The sequence below is a fragment of the Mus musculus genome, chromosome 13 (genome assembly GCF_000001635.26).
Source record: "Mus musculus strain C57BL/6J chromosome 13, GRCm38.p6 C57BL/6J".
NCBI lineage: Eukaryota > Metazoa > Chordata > Mammalia > Rodentia > Muridae > Mus > Mus musculus.
In genome coordinates, this window is record NC_000079.6 from 49,856,686 (window position 1) to 49,877,439 (window position 20,754).

At 42.4% G+C, this 20,754-nt stretch overlaps 1 protein-coding gene and 1 pseudogene across 7 annotated transcripts in view; one reads left to right on the plus strand and one right to left on the minus strand.

Moving 5' to 3' along the window:
- The window catches only part of Gm272 (predicted gene 272), a 121,323-nt gene that overhangs the window by 90,231 nt on the left and 10,338 nt on the right, over positions 1–20,754 (plus strand). For all 7 annotated transcript variants that reach the window (XM_006516992.3, XM_030247495.1, XM_030247493.1 and 4 more), the window contains one exon: positions 1,268–1,413. The gene's annotated coding sequence lies outside the window, so the exon portion shown is untranslated. The remainder of the gene's footprint in view (positions 1–1,267; positions 1,414–20,754) is intronic.
- Gm8672 lies at positions 5,116–7,507 on the minus strand (annotated as a pseudogene).

A 20,754-nucleotide genomic window follows, 5' to 3' on the forward strand; every position in this document is an offset into this window, starting at 1 on the left:
AATGAATCTCAACAAACAAGCAAGTTCACAAATGAATAGACTTTAAGAAAGTGGTTAAGCAGTGCTGCTGAGGTCCTCAATGTCCAGACAGCTTTCTTGAGCTCAGTGCAGGATTTAAGACTCCCTTTTCTTAGCTAGGCTTCTTCTCTCCCTCATCTGGGGAGCCTGACCCATATATGCTCTACTTAGGAACTGTCACAAGCCTTGGTGAGGTTACAGGTTCAGCTTCTTTTCTCCTGATAAGAACCTGTTAAGCAAAATCCTGGAATTCCTCTACTTGCAAAGGAGGCCTTCTTTGGTACCAGCCCTACTCAATAATACTTACCCATCTAGGAAATCGCTATCCTCTTTCCAAAGATTATTTGGTCCTTGATTTATACCAAATAAAGTTGAGCTGCCTCTGTGAAACTAATCCTGAATGTTTGTCATGTACTCAGGGCCATTCAAATACTGTTCTTTGACTCTGTCCATTCATGTGTCAGCAGCCTGCAGGGAGAATGGAGAACCACAGAATGTAATATATAAAAGAAATCTATAAGAACACTAGTCATTCCTACAATGATAGAAAAAAAATATTTAAATTCCTATTCCTCAGGTACTGACAGAGAATGGAATAGTTAAGAAAACTGGAATCCAGAAGAAAGAAAGTAAACTTTATCAGATTAGGTGTCAATAGAATGTCTTTCCAGGAGATTTACCATCTACCCTTCTTTCTAAAGTGACAGTGACAAACTAGGCAGGATCCACTCTGGGAGCCAAGGAGCGCTTAGGCATTATTTACAGAGCATAGGTTAGGGGTTACCCACCAAGGTGCAAGTGATCCTCCCTGCAAAATTGCACCAGAAATGTTATTACCCAGTGAGGTTGATGTCTTCTCTAAGCCTACATTGATGGAGGCCCCCTCCCCTAGTCTTTCCTGGCCTGTATACTCTAGCTCCCCTGCCAGGCCAAGTGCAATTAGGGCAGAGTTGCACACATGACTTGGTTGTGCTGAGGACTCGGTTCCTAGTTTGCAGATTGTCCTCTTGTTCACCTGCCTGATAGAAGGAAACAAAGAGAAAGGTAACACTAATACACACACACACACACACACACACACACACACACACACACACAAAGAGAGATAGAGAGAGAGATAGAGATAGATAGAGAGAGAGAGAGCGCTGCATGTCCACATGTCAACAAGGTAATGGCCAGGGCAGGATGGATCCAGGTCTCCAGGGAGGCACTGAGTGGACTCAATGGGATGTTTTTGGTATCTCTGCAGGCTTTGCTGTGTTACTGGGCAGGCCTGTGTGACATGGGCCTCAGCAACCACACAAGGTCAAACACTGCAGGATCAACTCTGGACCCTGTTCTCGTCAGAGAGGAAGGCAGACTATGGGCAATCACTGCCCTATCACCCAGGCTTAGGTAAGTGTTGATCGGGGCTCAGGTTGCATCAAGTTCAGTAGGGTCTCCTGGGATAGGTATTCTCTGTGCCTGTCCTACTCATGCAGGTAGAGATTCTCCTATCTTGGAACTGGGGATGAAAATTCGTGATTGTTGTCTCTGCACATCATTCTGTACAGTGACAAATACATCAAGGTGGGACATCAAAGGGAAAACATTGGGCCACACCTGAATGGGATCTTTACATGGTTGGCTCATCCTGAAAAACTATAGCTTTTTGTTGTATCTGTAATGACAGCAAGATTGATACTATCTGCACAGTGATGGGACTGTGTGAGGATGCCACCTCTAAGTGCCCATGCCTTCCCATGGTCCCTGTCTCTCCATAAACTTCAGTGAGGCAGAAGCAATGCTGAACTTATCCTGCTCCATCACTGTAGGACAGAAAACACTGTGCTGAAAGATAGGAGCAGGAACCAGGAAGCAGCTCCTGCCTGGGAAGGAGCCATGAGCAGGCAAGGAAGAACTCCAGAAAAAGAGTTTCCTTGCAGGGACAACACCAAGTTTATTACAAGGAAGCATGGGGAAAACAGTGGCTGGGCAGATGGGACATCTTCTAGAAGATCCTGGTGTGGAAAGGCATGGATGGCTTGAGCCCCCTGCTCCTTGACCTACTCTGGTAAGGTCTACCTGGGGTCAGAGGCTCGCTGGGCAGCAACTGAAGGCCAAGAGCTGTCAGTTGCCCTGTGCTTGACTGGATGGTTCTCTTTGGGACTCAGAAACCAGCCACAGCCCATTCCTTTTCTTGTACTTTGATGTGGGTCAAAGGTTTTATGGTCAAGACCTGGCTGCTGTTCATCTCTAATTTCTCTGTATCTGAATGAACGCTTTTGCACCTCGGGGCTTCTGTGTCGACAGTGACCCATTACAGTCTTTGTTCTACATAGGCCACAGGCTCTCTGGTCTGCAAGACCTGGCTCCTGTTTGTCTCCAATTCTGCTGTACCTATATGGAAGGTCAAACTCCTTGGGCATGTGGAACTGGTCAAAGCCCATCCCCCTCTTTACTTGGTTCCGATGTTGATCATAGGCTCTCAGGTCTTCAATCCCTGATTGCAGTTTGTCTCCAATTCCTCTGTATGTGAAGGGACAGCTATTCATCTCAGGGATTGTGGCATGGCCACAGCTCTTTCTGCTTGGTACTCTGCTATGATCTGTGTCATACAGACCCTCAGAAGGATAGAATGAGCCACCTGGCTGGGATGTCAGTGATTCCACTGTACACATTTGTACCTTTGGTTGGTCCCTTTCAGTGTTTTCCAGGATCTGGACAAGAATACTCACGAGGGATTGTATTTCAGCTACCATATTATAGATGACCTTGTATCTTGTTACAACCTCCTGCATTTGGACAGTAGATGCTGGGGGGTGATCATTCTGTAAAGAATCCCCCTGCCTGTTGTATTTTCTGCTGAAGTTTTCATATTGTAATGGATTACTTCTGATGTTCTTCCAAGAGCATTTAGAAGTAATCTCTCCTTTTTCTGGTTTCCAGGTTGTATCATTGAGCTGCATGGAGCTTGGCATGGAAGGGCTCATTCTCCCAAGGCTTTCTCCCTGACGTATGCCTGTAGATCTTACAATACTCTGATTCTCTTCATGGTGATGTAGCCACTTGGGATCCAACAGTTTGATTTTCTCCTCCAGTACACTGATCTCTTTAGTTTCCACCCTTTCATGTGTTCTCATGAGGACATCACCTAAGCCCTGGAAAGCTTGGATGTTTTGGGGTGTATTTTGGGAGCTGGGCCGTGAGTGCTCTAAAGGCAAGCTGACCTTGGCAGGATATACTGTACTGGGTCCATCTGGATCATGTTTCACAAGCCAGGCTTCTGGCTGCTCCTTTGATAGCAAGTCAACTTTACTGTATGCTTGTGGTTTTAGACCTGAGTCCTGTGAATGCTGTGTGGTAGGTGTTTGGAGATGGCCTGGGTTTTTGTTGGCCTCTAAAGATCCAAATTTCCTGGGATCCATACTGATGGCTTGGTCATTGTGAATGTCACTGGATCCCAGACTCACTGTCCATGCAGGAAGCGGCTCTTCTTTCACCTCCACTATATTGTTTTGTTTGGCTGTTGAAGGTGGGATACTTTCTTCAGGATCAATCACTATCACCCGCCAGCAGGGTTGTCCTGAGTCCACATGCGTAAACCTCTTCCATGGTGGAAGCTTGGGCATTTTGGGGCTGTTATTTGGTTGCAGCTTGCCTTTTCCTGTGCATTGGATAGTTGTGCTCTGTTGGTGTTTTGCCTGGAAGCAAAAAGCAGGTTGCTGAACACTCAGGTTTCCCTGCAATGGATCTGTTTGGGCTTTTGAGGGCCCATGGCTGGCAGCAGGTGGAAGTGTTCTTTGGGTCTCCTGAACTTCTTCAGGTGAGAATGTAAACTCAGCACTTTCAAGCATGTCATTTGAAATACTTTCCACCCTTGTCCCTCCAGGATCCTGGTGATGCAAATTTTCTAGGACCATGGCAGCCTTGGAATAGTATTCAGCCTTGGAACCACAGATGGGTGATGCGGCAAACCCAACCTGGGGAACTTTTGAAGGTGGAACCCCAGGTGGGGTCAGATCCCTTGCCTCAAGGTTCTCCTGATATGGTCTCCTTCTGCGTTTCTCTGGAATCTTTGTGCTGTTTGATTCCAGCTTTCTTTCAGTGTTTGAGTCAAGGAAGAAATGTTGCTCCAAAGGGTTCATGTAGGACAGAGTGTCTGTCCTTAGTGCAGGGTTCCTGGATTTTAGTGCCTTCCCAGGGCTATTACTTGAAGCGCAAGGCACATCTTTGACTCCTAGACCAATACCCTTCTTGATGGTGTTATGTATATCACAGGTTGCTATGTCCTCCTTTACAGGTACCCCCAAGGGGACAGACTCCATCATTTTGCTACATTTGTAGGGTTTGGAGTTGAGGATGGAGGACTTGGCAGGCTGAGAGAGTTGAGACCTGCTTTTACAATAATGATCACTGTTTGCTGGGAAATGTTCCTGAAACTGGGTCAGTTTCCTGGATGGGTGGAGTGTGACAGGAGTTCCTTGTAGTTCTCCCATGTTAGGTGCCTTGTCTTCATTCTGTGGCTCCTCATTGTTATGGATGATCTGACAATTCTCAGGAAGGATGGATGCTGACCTGATACCTGTAGTGTGCTGGGTGCCCTTTGACAAGTTCTGAGTGGGCTTACAAATAGCTTCTTGTTGTTTTTGGATATCAGAAACTTTGGTGTTTTTCCAGTATAGTCCATGTGGCAAGGACTGGTTTTCAATTGTTAGTGGTGTCTGTGTCCCTCTCTCAGTGGTAGAACATGCTATTCTACAGGTCCTTCTCTTGAAACAAGAAGGCATTTGGTTTGATGTAGAGCTTGGGACCATTTCCATTTCTTGGAACCATGCCACACCTTCCAAACTTGGTGTCACAAGTTTCAGAGGCAATGGCAGGTCCTGGGAAAGCTGTGGTTGTTCTTGAGCCTGGGTTAGAGCTTGGGCAGGGCCACAGGCATCACAAAACCTCACGGTTTTCTGTTCTGACAAGGTAGGGCTTCTGAGGATATGGGCAGTAGCCAGAAGTGACTCAGGGAACAGAGAGGAAATGCCCCAGAATATGTAACTAAACTCCTTTCGTATAAGATGCTCCAAGACCTTGAGGTAAGACAACTGCTGAAAGAGAGGAAGGTGATCCATTTTGTGAAGAGGGTTCCACAGGGGTTGTGGTGGGGAGTCCTGGAGCAGTTGCTTAGTGGAACTGCAAAAGACAGCAGGCAAAACATCAGCCTCAAGCAGAGGATCAAGAGAGCCATCAGTCTGTGTAAATATGGCACCTGTAGCCATACAGTGACTCATTGCCTCCATATCACATATTCCTTATTCTCACATTCAAGAGGGCTGTCTTCCCATCCCACCCTGCATAGCATCTCCAGAACCTGAGCTCACAATCTGGCTTGAAAATTCCCATAAGACAAAGATTTCTTACATTCTCATAGGTTGTGATGGAGTCTTGGTCTCTTCCACATTTTTTCCTCCATCTCTACAACCTGGAGATAGTTAAGTAAGAACAGGACAAGGAATGAGAACACAGAGGAGTGAGACATCTCTCTTATGAACACCTCTGTGAGGACTCTAATGCTCAACTATCATAGTGCAAGGAACATTGAAAGTGAGAAAGTGGAATAAAGGGATCTCATTTCTCCATTACACTTTCCTGCTCCTCCCTCAACTTGTGTAATTCCACTCACAACATATAATGCCCCCAGGATCAGTTATCTGAAAGAGAAATACAGATGGGAGTATTGAAGCTACCTGCTGTCAGGTGGACCATGGAGATCCCTATACAGGGGCACAGCATCAGTCCAGTGCCTTGAACAACACTCACATGTGTAGCTCCCATCCTAGCCTAACCACAGCTTCTTTCTGTCACAAAACTTGGGTGTTCCCTGATTCTACTTTCCTTCCCAGAAGTCCTTCTTCCTTCCTGCATATCATGTCCTTGGACACATGCCTCTCATCATGAACCTGGTCACTAAAGGGCCAGCCAGATGGAATATCTCACCACAGGAAAGCAGAAGTCTACCTTTTCCAGTAGCAGTTTTCTTCCTGGTCTTGTTCTGCTCCATCCTCACATCCTGCCATTTAGAAACAACACAAATGATCTGGGGTCTGTTCTTCCTCTCTCTGGTATGCAAGCTACCTGTTCTCTTTGGTGATTGAATACATGAAATCTGCATTTCCCACTGAGCTCTCTCTCTCAGCCATGCTTGCCTCATTCACCCTATACTCACTTCCTTATTGCCTTGTTGTAAAAGAAGCAAAAGTGGCTATATATGCTACATATACCAGGGATGTCCTCAGTCAGTGTCCTCAGACAGGATCCTACCCAAGGCTGAGCTCTGCAGCTGCCTTTGGCCTGTCAGGTGATACCTGCTCCCTAAGAGCAAAGGAGACTCAAGCCCTGATCTGAGGCCCTTGGTCTTATCACCTGCTTGTTGTCAGCACAGCACAGACAAATCAAGAGCCTCAGCAGAGGACAGATGATCTCTTCTGAGCTTCTCCTGTGTCCCCACCAACTCAGATATACAGTCTGTCCATGGAGTCTCAATGGTCCTTAGTGGTCTCCTTGTACAGATGCTCTGGGAGCTCTGGGCAGACACCTCAGAGCCACTCTCACCTCTGCCCTTCCTGTCAGCCCTCTCAGACTCTTTCTGGAAATTTCCCCTCACCAGTCTGTAGCTAGAATTTAGCTACTTTGTAGGTTTGTCCTTCTTCCATCCTTCCTTCTCCACCATTTTTTCCACCCATTCGGTCCCCAAATACTAGATAGAAAAAAAAAAAGATAGAGGGGAAATGGGGAGACATTATTCTTAAGCTATTTTCTGCTGGTTAGGCGGGTTTATTTACTTAGGGCAAGTTTAATCTTCATTGTCAGGATATCCAGGATATCATCTTCCTTCTGTGCACTAGAATAGTTAACAAGGCACAAACACCAGCAATGGATAGCACCTAACAACCAACTGCCAAGTGTGCCTCTAAAGCACATAGCATTTATATATCCTCTGAAAGTTCCTAGAATTCCAAAAGTCATAAGAACAATGAAATTTTCTGCTGTTGACAAATTCATGCTACTGCTTGAACATGAGGTAACGCACAGTCAGTTGCTGTGAGCATTCTGAAGCTCACACCTGAGTATGTATGTGTGTGTGTGTGTGTGTGTGTGTGTGTGTGTATACAATTTGTCACTACACCTGTATTTCTATGAAATGTGGGAGTAGCATTCATGAACAACAGAATGTTGCTCCATTGTGTGTGAACCAAGAGTCTCCTCACCTCTGAGATGTCGCTTTCACTTTCTGGTGGTGGTGACACTGGGCAGTCCTTCAGGAATGGCAGTAGTAGGAAAAAGAGCCCAGCTCCACACACAAAGGCAATGCCTATGTCCATTGCTATGTCCATGCAGCTGGGACTCATCCATGTGTCACTAATGCTGTTCATCAGAGCGAGAAAATTCTCCATCTTCTGAACAGCAGAGCAGCTCTCAGGCTACTGAGTCCTAGGGTGCAGGTTGATATGTGTCATGAAATCTCAGGCCACATCACACAGCTGTGACCTCCTCATCACAAAGGGCTCCTGGGAGGAGAGAGGGTACCACAGCCCCTCCCCAGCCTCTAGCCTATCCTCCCATCCTGTGTCCTTTCCCTGCTCCCTCCTTCCAAATCCTGTTGCTGAATCAGGCACACATAGACCTTTGTCCATCCTTTGTTCTTTCTTTCTGAGCATCAATATTTATCTGTGTAGGCATATATTTTACCCAACTTACTTTTATAAGAGTTTACTATCCCCTCTGACTCACAACCCACCAGAACTTGTGGAGAAGGAATGTTATTGGGACATGAGTGAAGTAGGCCAACTTGGAAATGGTTCTTTTCAAAAATCCCAATCTTCTTTCTTACTGGTCCAGTCCCCTAGCAAATAGCAAACATGAATTAGCAGCTCCAGTCCAGTCTACTCCAGACACCACACATGAGTCAGCAAGGGCAGTTCATTTGAGAAGAAACTGTGAGGTTCACCAGTAGGGCCATTTCCAAAGAAATCGCAAGAAGCCTCTGGAATCTTATCAGAATTTCCCTGGTGAGTCTTTGAAGAAGATGCCATAGGCTAAGCTCAGCAATAAAATGTAGGGTGAACCAATACAAGCTTGTCAGCAGCAATGATTAGGAAGGCAGAGCAAGGCGAGCCAAAGCTGGAGCTCCCACTGTCTGTGGGGTCACACTAATGTTCCTTCTAAACACCATGCATCCCTTCACACGTATACAACATCCTCACCTGTGTCTGCTTCACCCAAACATCCTTTCAGGTGTCTACTTTAGCAAAACAGGCTTTCACTGGTCAGCCTCAGCAAAACATCATTATAACTTACCCGAGTCTCCAAAGAAACAGAAGCTTACGATTTACCTTTGTCTCCTGCAAGATAATTGACTTGAGTTCATCGGGTTCTTAGTTTTTGACAAGATGTGCTTGTCTGTGGAACTCAACTTTTTACGTAGGGATTGTTTCTCTCAGGTTGTCGTTTCCTGTAGATCCATGTCTGTCTATGATCACACCTCATCTCAAGTTAGACACAAAACTTAATTTGTCTCCTATTTATTTAGCATTGTCATAATTCAGTATAATCTGAAACAATGTACCTTTTTGTCTTCAGGTATAGAATGGTAAGGAAAATGAAATTCCTTTCCTTTCTTTTTCTATTTTTTTAATAAGGCATTTTTATTAGATATTTTCTACATTTACATTTCAAATGGTATCCCCCAAGCCACCTATACCCTACCCCCGCCCTGATCCCCAACCCACCCACTCTTGCTTCCTGGCCCTGGCATTCCCCTGACTGGGGCATATGATCTTCGCAGTACCAAGGGCCTCTCCTCCCATTGATGGCTGACTACACCATCCTCTGTTACACATGCAACTACAGACACAGCTATGGGGGGTACTGGTTAGTTCATATTGTTGTTCCTCTTATATGGTTGCAGACCCCTTTAGCTCCCTTGGTACTTTCTCTTGTTCCTTCATTAGGGGCCCTGTGTTCAATCCAATAGATTATTGTGAGCGTCTACTTCTGTATTTACGAGGCATTGGCATAGCCTCACAAGAGAGAGTTATGTCAGGGTTCTGTCAGCAAAATATTGCTGGCATATGCAATAGTGTCTGTGTTTGGTGGTTGTATATGGGATGGATCCCCTGGTAGGACAGTCTCTGGATGGTCTTTCCTTCCTTCTCAGCACCAAAGTTTTTTCTCTGTAACTCCTTCCATGACTATTTATTTCCTCATTCTAAGAAGGAGTGAAATATCCACACTTTGGTCTTCCTTCTTCTTGAGTTTCATGTGTTCTGCAAATTGTATCTTGGATATTCTAAGTTTCTGGGCTAATATCCACTTATCAGTGAGTGCATATCATGTGTGTTCTTTTGTGACTGGGTTACCTCACTCAGGATGATATCTTCCAGATGCATCCATTTGCCTAAGAATTTCATGATTTCATTGTTTTTAATTGCTGAGTAGTACTCCATTGTGTAAATATACCACATTTTCTGTATTTATTCCTCTGTTGAGGGACATCTGGGTTCTTTCCAGCTGCTATGAACATAGTGGAGCATGTGTCCTTATTACCAGTTGGAACATCTTCTGGGTATAAGCCCAGGAGAGGAATTGCTGGATCTTCCAGTAGTACTATGTCTAATTTTCTGAGGAACCGCCAGACTGATGTCCTGAGTGGTTGTTCCAGCTTGCAATACATTTTGCAGTTTCTTTGACTGTTGTGTCCATGTTCTCTATGGAATCTTCTGCACCTGAGATTCTTTTCTTCCATCTCTTGTATTCTGTTGCTGGTGCTCGAATGTATGGTTCCTGATCTCTTTCCTAGGTTTTTTATCTCCAGAATTGTCTCCTTGGGGTTTCTTCATTGTTTCTACTTCCATTTTTAGATCTTGGATGGTTTTGTTTAATTCCATCACCTGTTTGAATGTGTTTCCCTGTAATTTTCTAAGGGATTTTTGTGTTTCCTTTTTAAGGTCTTCTACCTATTTAGCAGTGTTTTCCTGTAATTCCTTGAGGGGTTTTTGTGCTTCCTCTTTAAGGGCTTCTAACTATTTAGCGTGTTATCCTGTATTTCTTTAAGTGAGTTATTAATGCCCTTCTTAAAATCTTTTATCACCCTCATGAGATATGATTTTAAATCCAAATCTTGCTTTTGTTGAGGTATCCAGGACCCACTGTGGTGGGTGTACTGGGTTCTGATGATACCGAGTGGTCTTACTATCTGTTAGTAAGATTCTTTCATTTGGCTTTCACTATCTGGTAATCTCTGGTGTTAGATGTTCTAGCCGTCTCTGGCTGGAGCTTATTCCTTCTGTGTTTCTTTAGCCTCTGTCAGCACTCCTGGGATTCCAACTCTTTCCTGAGTCCCAGTGGTCAGAGCACTTCTGCATGCAACCTCTCCTCTTGCAGGGAAGTTGCACAGAATCTGGAGCTCAGATCCACCTCCTGATTTCTGGGGTCAGAGCCCTCCCTGGAGGTTGACTCTGCTCTGGCAGGGAAGGTTCTCAGGGGTCTTGGTCTCAGCTCTGTCTCCTGGCTGAGGATGAAGGCCGGAAAGGAACCCTGTCCAAGAATCTCTGTTACTTCTGCTGCCCACGAGCTCTCCTGTGTAGAGTAGTCTCAGTGATCCCAAGATTCTGGGTGTGTTAGGGCCTGCCTTTGTCCTTTGACCCTGTTCCTGCTAGCACAAGACCCTATTTTTTTTTTAACAGATGTTGCATTCCACTCACCAGTGATCTCAAGATCCTGGGTGTGCTAGGATGCCTGCAGTGTTGAGAGTCCCCTGGGGACTTTGGGACCCCCCACCAAGGTCGCACCCAAGATCTCCCCCCTTTTTTTTTCTTAACCATAAGAATGTCCGTGACTAATTATGGATGAAATCATCTCTGACAATAGGGATGCTCAGTAGTGTTTTGCTTCTTTTCTTTACAAGTTCACTTTTTCAAATTAGCAAACTCTGATAGAATTTATTTAGGTATTTTTAAAATGCCTGATTGTCTTGCCATTGGGAGTAGTACCACAGTCACCATGGATGTGCATGATGTCCTTGGCAGGATGCAGACTGCATCCTTTGAGCCCATGCTCAGAAATGGTACACCTGGGCTTATGGTAGTTCTATTTTTAGGAGCCTATATACTGACATAGACCATGTTGCTCTAGTTCACACACCCAATAGTAGTTCCTGACATGTACCTTCCCCACATCTTTGGTAGAATTCTTCATTTGTTTTGATGTCAGTCAGTGTTGTTAGATAAAATGGAATCTCAATATTATCCTAATCTGAATTTATCTGACGGCTAAGAATATTGAAGAATTCTTTGTTGTGAATTCTCTGTTGTGCTCTGTACCTTATTATTTCTCAGGTTATTTTGTTTGTTGGTGTCTATTTTCCTGAATTCTATACATATTCCTAACATGAATTTATCTGAAGGCAACAAATGTTGAACAATTGATAAATTTGTTACTCTATTCTTGTGTTTCATTTTAAAAACTGTTCATTAGTTGATTGTTTTTATTTTTGGTATTTAACTAATTTTAAATTTAAGTAATTCTTGTTTAAGTAATTCTTTGAATATTCTAAATGTTAAGGCTCCACACTGGGATTTCACTGTTAGCATGACCTCTCATCCTTTGAGCCTGTAATGCAAACATCTTTTATCTGCTTAATATAACCATTTAATTTAATGTAATTTCATTTTCAACTTATTGGGCTCTTGTCTGTGCTATTGTTGTTCTTTTGTCCATTAATTTTTTTATTCACCTTACATCTTGACTATAGTCCCTCCTTCCAGTCTCACCTTCACAAATCTCTCTCCCATTACTCCCTTTCAGACACCCCACCTTTGGTACCAACCAACCCCAACAATCAACTGGAAGCAGGACTAAGTGCATCCTGTCCTACTGAGGTCTACCCATGCATTCCAGCTTGGGGAAGGGAACCCAAAGGCTGGCAATAGAGTCAAAGACAGCTCCCATTCCAATTTTATAGGACTCACATGAAGCCAGAGCTGCCCAACTGTTACAAATGTGTAGGGGGAATGATGGTTTGATGTGTTCTTGGATTTGGTTTGCTAAAATTATATTGAATATTTTTGCATCGATAATCATAAGAAAAATTGGTCAGAAGTTCTCTTTCTTTGTTGGGTCTTTATGTGGTTTAGGTTCTGAGTACTGTGGCTTCATGGACTGAGTTAGGCAGTGTTCCTTCTGTTTCTGTTTTGTGCAACAGTTTGAGGAGTATTAGCTCTTCTTTGAAGGTCTGGTAGAATTCTGCACTAAGAGCATCTGGACCAGGACTTTTTTGGTTGGGAGATTTTAATGACTCTTTGTATTTCCTTAGGGGTTATGGATCCGTTTAGATGGTTTAACTAATCTTGATTTCACTTTGGTATGTGGTATCTGTTACACATAACAAAATTATCCATTTCCTCTAGATTTTCCAGTTTTGTTGAATATTGGCTTTAGTAGTAAGATCTGATGATTTTTTTATTTCCTCAGTTTCTGTTACTTTGTGTCCCTATGCATTTCTGATTTTGTTAATTTGGATATTGTCTCTATATCCTTTAGTTGGTTTTCGTGAGGGTTTATCTATCTTGTTGATTTTATGAGAGAACCAGCTCTTGGTGTTTTTGATTCTTTGTCTCATTTTCTTTGTTTCTAATTGGTTAATTTTAGCTCTGAGCTTGATTATTTCCTCCAATCTACTCCTCTTGAGCCTGTTTTGCTTTCTTTTTTTCCAGAGCTTTCAGAGGTGCTGTTAACTTAATAGTTCTTGTCCTTGTAATGTTTCACCAGCAAAACACACTTGGACAACCAGATCCTTCTACGGCAAAGCTTTATTGCTTACATATCAGGAAGACCTCGAATACAGGAAAATCAGTCCTTTTATAACCCACAAAGAGCGGTTGGAGACGTGTCAGCTCCTGATTCGCTGCTCACCATTAGCCCAGATGACGCCACGGGACAGGCAGGGCACAAGGCATGGAAAAATACCCCAGCATATGCGCAGACTACTTGTTTACCAGTTAGAACACCGGATATCAGCGCCATCTTGTAATGGCGATTGCAAGGGCGGCTCCTCACATTTCCCCCTTTTCTTTTATTTAAAAGGCAACAGGCCACCCAGTACTGAGAGTGGAGATAGAGGTCAAATCCCCAGTGTGCAAAAATAGGGGCATTACACAAAACCTTCTCCCAGGCTCATCAACCGGAGGGGTCTTGGTCCGATCCCGTGTCGTTTTTTCCTGGGGGAAGGACACTTGGACACTCAACCTTCATACAGGATGACATGTCTCCCTAGAATAGGCTCATTTTATGCCGCAGAGCCTTCCTACTGCAGTGCTTAGCCGTGCAACTCTCTCGGGCTGCTGAAGCACACTCACTCTATCCCGTGCAATGAGACTAGCCTCGTGGGGTGCAAGAGCTGAGCTTCCAGCGACCTATTGCTTAAGCATAGATAACCATATACCAGGGGAGGCACCATGTTCTAATGCTGCAAGTGCTTGGGCTATCACCATCTTGTACTTTTTTGTTTGGGCTTTAAGTTTACAGACCATCCAAAGCAAAAGCAACGCTCCACCGCATAGGATCACGGCAAACAAGCCTACCCCCACCCACTCCTTAAAGTAGGAAAATGCAGAGGAAATCCAGGTGGAGAAGCCCTTCGTCAGCGAAAGGTCGAGACGCGTAGAATTCACTTGTAGAATAGCAACTCTCAACTCTTGAAGCGTTTCCTCAAATTCCATGGTCCAGTTCTGTAACATATAACGAGACAAAGTTTTTGACAAATTTGCTGCTCTTGTAGAATTTTCAAACTGAACAGAAGTAACACAAAGACCAGGCATCTTGTATTCACAACCCAATTGAGCCAACTGCCAAAGAATATCCACTTGCTCTTGGACTAGGTCGATGCGCTGATTTATCAGCAACAACCCTCCTTGTATTTGTGAGTTGGCTGTGGCTTGTTTATCTAAAGCCGTTGTGACCATCATAGAAAGCTCACTAATAGTTTGTGTTGTTTTAATACTAGTAGATAGAGCAAGTGCCGAGGCTGTGACAGAGGCTGCAACCGCCGCTGTGGCCACCAATCCAACTATGATAGCAGAAATACCAAAATCTCTTTTCCCTCGAAACAAAGTCAAGCTATTAGGGGCATTTACAGGAACAGGAACAAATCTAGGCATGCGGGTAACCAAAGCAAAAGGATATTTCTTAGCATCCCAGCATAAGGCATAAAAACATTTTTCTTGTGAGCAATCTATCTCTATCTTATTCTGATTTAAGCTTTTGTTACTTACCACCCACAAAAACGGGGCCATACACATACCAGGGTGGCGGTAAAATTTACCTCTTTCTGTTTTTTATATCTAACATTGGAGGTGGTCCATTTAAAAGAATTTGGACTCTGCTTATCAGACCGACCGGTCTTCAAGGTACTTTTCCAATCAAAGGTCAATTCTCCTTTCTCACTAGAACCTCCTCCAATCATTGCCATGGGGGCGAGATCAATACAGCTTCCATTAACCCCACAAAGCAACCACTGATCAAAAGGGTTAGTATTAGTTTGGAGGGGGTCCATAGTACTAAAATCATATCCAGCAAAAGTATCATTATACTCTCTACTAATATATGGGGAAAAGGAAAAATATTTCTCTACTGCCCAAGTATATTTTTTAGCTTGGCAACCTGTCCAAGGTAACATTACATCTTCCATGGACCCTTCCTTGCAAAAGGGTGCCATTCTAGGTTGTGAAGGTGGCTTATTTTTAGATCTTCCACCTTTTCGGCTGGCCCACCATCCTCTTATAACTATGGTATCAGCCTTTATATCAGTCGTTACGCCCCAAGAGCTCTTTCTTAACCAGGTTGCTGATTGATAATGCAAGGATATACATTGGCTCTTATCTTGTAACGAGGAAATTAACATAAAGCACAGGCTTCCCTGTAGGAAGAAGGTTCTATTTTCTAGTAAAGCCTGAATCTGTTCATCTAAGGGTAAATAAGCAAGTCCCAGCTCTTTATCTGTAGTGAAAAAGCGTGGAAATATTTGTGCATTATGCATAACTGGCATAGGAAGAGGGAAAGTTGACATAATTCCCCATCTTAACTCTCCAGATATACTAGGAACCAGAATGTCCAGCATGAGGAGTATGATCCATCGATGTCTTGGGATCTTGTTCCTGTGACTCATTGTCCAAGAGCTGGATCCTTCGAGTGAGGCGCTCCAGAATCCAAAAGGGATTATCTTCCTCCTGTGGAAAAACACATATAGCTCCCCTGGATCTTATTAAAATAGGATCCGGGCCATATCATTTATTATCAAGGACATTCTTCCACTTGACCATTTCATTGAGTGATTGAGGCCATTGTCTGTGCCTTTCAGCTGGTGATCTCCCAGCATTATCCAATTTTAAGAAATTAAGAGTAAATATTATAAGGGATAGAGCCATCTTTGGCGTCATAGCCTTTATCCCCCCTTTTTGTTTAATTAAATAGGACTTGAGAGTGTGATGGGCACGTTCTACAATGCCTTGTCCTTGAGGATTATAAGGAAGGCCAGTCAGATGAGTCACATTCATCTGATGGCAAAACTGTCATGAATGTTTTTGACTAATAAGAACAGAACATTTGTTTCTAGGGTGGCTATTCAGCCCAGTCATATATACTATTTAGATTTACAAAATAAACAGCTAGGACTTATCTGTTTAGTCTTTCTTGTCAGTGGCTAACTTCAGCTTAGGAATTTTTCCCTTGAATAGGAGCCAGGTAATGATGCATGTGCTCTAATATGTTGAATATAAAAAGGGTGCTCACGCATCAAAATATAATCTTGTATTTTCATCAGAATTTTAGATACTGAACTGTTAGTCAGTTTTAATATAACATGAACAGTGACTAATTACACTTTCAATTGTTTCTCTTGAAGAGAGATTGTAACTAGAATGCTTGAAAAGTCATTATAGTCACTTGTGTATAATTTATTTATTTATTAATCAGAAATTAGAGAAAATCTTTAAGTTGTTTCTGTAAATAACTATCTTTTAAAACTCAAATAAATATAAGAATCTTGATCTCTTTTCAGGAGCTATCTGTAATCTTTATTAGTTAAAGCTTTATGTAAACCTCTATAACACAAAAGCAAATCCTGGAGGTCTTTTCCAGGCAACTTAGGACAATTTCTTAACTGCCCAAAAACAATTTTCTTAAAGAAACAGTATTTTTTCTTATAAATTGCATAAGCAATTGCAAGCTCTGAGATATAATATTGACTATTAATATACAACTTAAAGTTTGATTGTTCAACATTTTTAAATACCATCTTCAGCACACAATTTAATTATCTGTGCTGAAACAGGATAAGCATGTGATTTGATTTACATATACTTTTTTCTCATATAAAGGCTATTTTTTAAACACAGTAAATGGGATGCATGCATGCATGAATTTATAAATTTTTAACTTATCTTAGGATAATTATCAATTTTACTTCATATGATGGTATGTAATAGGTCAAATATCAATATTCTGCAATAACCAATTGCTGTTTGGAACAAGGAATTCTTAATTAGCACCACAGCAGCCTTATAATAGGATGTTAAAACTTGAGGTAAAGAAGGATGATTTTACATTAATGTTTATTTTTGCCAAAAAATAGCTGTGGACACATTTAATAAAAATAACTAGAATATGTAACTAATATTTGATTACCACCAATTACAATTGATACCAATAGATTACAGAAGTTTCTTCTACTTTCTGTTAAAGCCTTTTTGGTTCTCACCAGTTAATTGGAATCTCACTTGATAGCACCTAACAAAGGCATAGGTTCTCCTGTGGCGAGTTTAAGGTGAGGTCTTAGCCAATTAACATATCCTGTAAGCTTTTGGAAATAAAATTTTGAAGTAAATTTGTACCAATTTTCCAGTATGACTGAAACCCTAATTATTAAAAAAGATATTGCCTCTGAATCTTATGAAGCAACAACTATTCCCTAGAACTTTAAACTTCCCTTTAGAGACATTAGCTAATAAAATACTTTTCACTTAGGAAACAATATATACTGAAAGATTTAAACCTTTTGCTTCTTGTATTGAAGCTGATAATAAAAATTTTTTACATATTGTTAAACTATGTTAGCCATACCTAGGGGCAAAAACCTTAAATGGTCACCAGTTCACTAGAAGTAAACTCTTTACAAATGGAAAAAATTAAACTTTTAAATCTATAATAATTTTATATGAAGTAGGCAAGTTATTTTGAAATGCCTTTATAATATAGTTTTATAGCCTGATTGACCTTTTATAAACTTTTTGAATTTAAATTTTATTTAGAACAACATCTGGCTAGGTCTGTAATAAGGCTCTAAGAAGTGCCACACAAGCAGAGCTGAAGCTGCTCCCCTCTGAGCTCAGCCTTAACCCAAATGCAAACTTTTTTCAATCTGAACACTCTGCCAGAGTCTTGGCTCAAAGATCATCCCTATGTTGAAGTATCCTTAAAGACCTGTTTTCTTGTGTTTGTTTATGTTGTTTAGAAAGATTCTAACCTTGAGTTCCCAATTTTAAGCTAACTTTCTGTTACAAGCAAAAGGCTGCCTGCCCCTTTAAGAGCTCCGTTTGTAATAGGCTCTCTGAAAGGCTTATTCAGCTGTACTTGGTTCCCAGCCACAGTGCAGCTAACTTATTGTACTTGTGCAAATTGAAACTACTTTTAAAACAAGTTTTAACCATTTATATTTTTCAACATGAAACACAGAACAATAACCATTTAAACCACAAAACAAAAACAAACATGAATTGATAGACATATGGACAATTTGTTTTGGTGCACCAAAAACAGACAATAGACAGACAGGGAATAGAACTTGGTGTCTCAAAGGGACACAGATATTTCAACCAGAGCTAAGAAAATCCCCATAGGAGTCAGAGAGAAAACAGGACGACTCCCATTTTTCTTCTGTTCCCCAGGAGCGCTCTGAAATAGCTTATTTTCATTTTTTCTCTTTTTTGCTAAAAGATCCCAAACAGGGGACAACTGCTCTTCTAAAACTCATCCTCTCTCTCTCATGTACAGACTCTACTTCCTTATCTCCTTCTTCTGGGAATACTGCCAGAGAATGAGAGGAGGTACAGTGACCCTGAGAGTTATCTTCACCCTTTAATGAAAGCTGCCTCTTTAGTCAAAGTCTTCGAGAGGAGGGTAAATTAACTTAATTTTAATTTTTATCCTTTGTATCTTTATAATTTATATTATCTTTTGTATCTTTATATTTTATATTATCTTTTGTTTTTCTCTTTTCTTCTTTTTTCACTCCATGGTAGCATTAGCCCTTGCTTGTGTCTGGCAGAAATCTTGTCACAATGCTTTCCATTCAAGATACATTCCCATATTTGGAGCCACAGCTTTTATCACTGTTGTCCAGTTCCTGGGAGTCATTGCCAAGGCTGCAAGTCTTTCGACCTGTGCCACAGTGAAATTAGCACTGACTCCATAGTTACAGACCTACTCGGCAAGCTCTTTAATCTGTATATACTCTACCGGAGCGTGGAAATGCCCACTCTCGGCTCCTTCAAAGACCGGAAATGCCTGTTGCATCTTCCTTTGTTTCTCTCTTGGAATGAACGAGTCTGCACACTGTCTCTCTGTGCAGGGCTGACACAATAAACAGGGTGGGGGCTCCGCATAGGGCGGAGGTGCACTATGACCTTGAAGCTGACTGCCCGGAGGCAGAGCAGCAAGCTGGCCTTCGCCAGCCGCTTTTGGCTTTTTTCTTGCCTGATTAGCTCGAATTTTATCTGGCTGGTACTTTTCTCTTTCATAACGAGCTGCTTTTTCCTCCAAGTCTGTTTCCTCAGAGGGGCTAAGTTCTTCATCTGATTATGAGCTGCTAAGAGCTAACTCCTTAAACTCATCTAGCGGCGGGTATAGGCTCCCTCCTCTAGGGACCTCTGCTGATTGATCTTTTTTCTTTTGTTTTTTCTCCTCCTTTCTTCTTATCTCTCCCCGGGTATCCTTCCCTGACATTATCTTCTCCTCAGGTTCAAGACCCGTGGAGAGGCCTGTATGCTTATTTGGTGCACCATGTTTCCCCTTTGCTCCTACTTTCTCTTCCCGCTCTAGCTCTGATAGGCTTTCTTGAATTTCGTCCAGAATTTTCTGCCCTGCCTTAACTACTTGTTGACATTCCTCGTTCTTTAAACACGATTGAATGAGCTTCCATAACAGCATGGTTCCTGCTTTAAGCTTGCCGTTTTCCTGCTCCCCAACTAAATCTCCCCTGAGTTTCTCCCAAGAGGGGATAGTTAAGGACCTTGAGCATGCAAACCACGGTGCTATGCGATCTATCTCTTTTACAAAGCATTCTAGTGTCTTGGTGGAGACTTTCAAGCCACGCTGCCTCAGGACCGACTGTAAGGCAGTCACCACAGAGTGGGAGGCTCCCATGCTATCTTCTTGCCTTTGTTCTAACCTTGCCTGACCTCGTCTGAACACTAGTTAGCAATTTCTCCTGTGGAAACTGTACGCAATCTAAAGAAAAGAATGAGCCCTGTGAAAAGGAACAGAAAGGCTTCTAACACTGGAGAAAGTTCAAAGCCATACCTTGTAGAGCTGTATTGTCCTGTAGTTCTGAATCTGCCCTGTGAAACGGGGGGTCTCCTATCAGCGCCTGGTGATGATATAGTTCCCGGGTTATCACAAATAGTGTAGGCTCTCCGTAATTTTTTTTTTATGAAGGCATTTAGTTAGTGCTCTGAATTTTCTTCTTAGCACTACTTTCTTTGTATCCCATAAGTTTAGGAGTGCTGTGCCATCCTTTTCATTAAATTCTAGAATGTCTTTAATTTCTATCATTATCTCTTCCCTGACCAAGTTATCATGGAGCAGAGAGTTGGGCAGTTTCCATGAGTATTTGTGCTTTCTTTTGGTTCATAACTTCTGCTAGCTACACTGTGTCTCTGTTGAGTTTCTGTTTCAGTGACCTGTCCATTAGTGAGAGTGTAGTGTTGAAGTCTCCCACTATTATTGTGTGAGGTTCAATATGTGTTTTGAGCTTTAGTAAAGTTTCTTTTAGAATGTGGCTGAGCACATCAGCACACACTCCCGCAAGTGATGCTGTGTACTACTAGTCTCTGTAGGGATGGTGTAACTGGACACCCATGGAACTGGTGTTAGTGAGTATAGAAGCAAAATAGCAGAGATGGGTCATAGAGAGTGAAGTGAAGACTCATCTTCTAACACAGTTAAGGAGAGTACACACATCCTTTAGAAGGAAACATCTTCCCTGAAGACAGAAAGCTTGTGGATTTTTTTTTTCAGTAGTAGGCTGGAGAGTCTAATATTGAGTATGTGCAGTGAAGGAGGGCCATACCATCATGAGTTTGCTTAAGGCAGTGCAAGCAAAGCTCCAGAGATTTAAGTTATGGTGCAGCTGCTGAGGTGGCTCAGCAGAGAAAGCACCCACTCTGTAACCTGGCAACCTTATTAGGCCCCAGATCCAATGGACATAGAGCAGTGGTACCTCAAGTTGTCAAATGAAGTGGCCACAAAATATATAAACACATGCATACAAACACATACATGCATAATACATTATGGACAGAAAGTGCTGTGAGTGTGCTCAGTTTGCACTGTTAACAGTGAAACTGGAAACTATGGACAGAGTTTTTTGGCTTTTTTCAGAAGATTTTGTTTGTGTTTGGAGGCAACAGTTTGCTTTGAAGCTGGATCCAC